Genomic DNA, 2096 nt, shown 5'->3' with positions numbered 1-2096 from the left:
TTCGTTTTTGTTTTTTGTTGGTTTTTTTTTTCTTCCCATAAGATATTCAGTACTCTTTTTCAACACCACAGCTCAACGGCATCAATTTGTGTGCCATCCTTATTCTTTGTCAAGCTGTCTGGTGTATAGCAAGTGACTTAAAGTGCACCTTAGTCTTCAAACTGAAATAACTACTCCTCAATAATTTAGAAATATTTCAACTACAGATATTCTCAATGCAATACATCTCCTAATGTTTTGACTTCTGTTACCATAGCTGTTGATTCAAGTAAGAAGAAAATACTGATATTTCAATCTTTTCTCTGATATTTCTATCATGATGTTGCCTACTAGTCCAGTTGTAAATTTTTTTTTTTTTTTGCTTTCTTGACATTGACATTGAGAAGTAATACAACTTAAAGTGTGTTGTCTTTGCTATTTTGCAGCAAGCCCTTCAAGTTCTCCTCACTTTTGGTAAACAAAGTTCTGTCAGCTGCGTAACAGAGATTTTTAATGAGTCTTCCCCCACTATGATGTCATATCCTTCAAAGGGTCCAGCTCCTTTAAGAAAGTAAGGCTCTGAACTAGCTGCCTTGACATACGGACTGCAGAAATGAGTTTAAATACGTCAGAAAAGATGTCAATGGCCCACGATAGCATAGGGTTCTCTTGTTCTTAAGGTTGTTAATAGAGTTGTTATGAGCCATACTCCATTCAATGGCATCTAACAGCAACATATATATTTGATACATGGTGTGCATCAGGGCTGGGTCCTTTGCTCTTACTCATTCAGTCCATACACTGAGCAAATCTTTCAAAAAGTGGGATTTTATGAAAAAGAATATGGCTTCAGGATCAGAGACAGATTTATCAACAATCTGTGTTATAAATATAACACAACAATACTCACTGAAAGGGAAGAGGGCTTGAATAATTGCTTGATATAGAATATCAACTAGCCTTCGATCTGGATTACATCTCAACATGAAGAAAATTAAAATCCTCAAAAATAAGCCAATAGACAGTATCATAATAAATGAAGATGTTGATGTTGTAAAAAAAAAAAATACCCTTGAAATCAGTAATAAAGAATTCAAAAGAAGTATTGCATTTAAAAAATCTGCTGTCAAAAAGATTTCAAAGGTACTAAAGAACAATGGCGTTTAGTTAAAGACTAAAGTAAATATGCGTGGATCATAACAAACTGTGGCTGACTTTGAGAAGAATGGGAATCCCAGAACATTTAATCGTACTAATGCGAAACCTATTCTTGGACCAAGAGGCAGTCTTCAGAACAGAGCAGGGCAACACCGAATGGTTCAAAATTGGGAAGGGTGGGCGCCAGGGATGTGTCCTATCGCCATACCTTTTCAACTTGTATGCAGAGCAGATTATCCGAGAGGCTGGGCTCTATGAGGAGACACGTGGCGTTAGGATTGGTGGAAGATCTATCAACAATCTGCGTTATGAAGATGACACAACCTTGCTTTCTCAAACTGAGGAGGACCTAACGCACTTACTGCAGAGGGTCAAGGACTGCAGCCTTCAGTATGGGCTGAAGCTCAATATCAAGAAAACAAAGATTCTCACCACTGGACCAATTGGAAGCATCAGGATGGATGGTGAAGAGATTGAGTTTGTTCACAGCTTCAGTTTCTTGGCTCCACAGTCAACACTCTTGGAACCAGCACCCAGGAAATCAAAAAACGTATTGCGATGAGAAAGTCTGCTGTTAGGGACCTCTCTAAAGTACTCAAGAGCAACGGTGTCTCTGGAGACGAAGGTGCGCCTGATAGAGGCCATGGTCTTTGCAATCACTTGCTATGCATCAGAGAGCTGGATAATGACTAGGGAGGACAGAAGGAGAATTGACGCCTTTGAGGTGTGGTGCTGGAGAAGAGTATTGAATGTACCCTGGACTGCCAAGAAAACAAACAGATTCATCCTAGAGAGGGTTAAACCAGGCAAGGATTACTCCTTGGGGGCAAGGATTCTGGGGCTTCATCTGACATACTTTGGACATGTTGCAAGGAGAGACAGGTCTTTGGAGAGGGACATCATGCTGGGTAGAGTAGAGGGACAGCGCAGGAGGGGAAGACCCTCTATGAGGTGGATTG

The sequence above is a fragment of the Elephantulus edwardii genome, unplaced genomic scaffold (genome assembly GCF_000299155.1).
Source record: "Elephantulus edwardii isolate Elephantulus edwardi_28Jun2011 unplaced genomic scaffold, EleEdw1.0 scaffold00173, whole genome shotgun sequence".
In the NCBI taxonomy this organism is placed as follows: domain Eukaryota; kingdom Metazoa; phylum Chordata; class Mammalia; order Macroscelidea; family Macroscelididae; genus Elephantulus; species Elephantulus edwardii.
The sequence above is the reverse complement of the archived record's forward strand: the minus strand, read 5'-3'. Positions refer to the sequence as shown.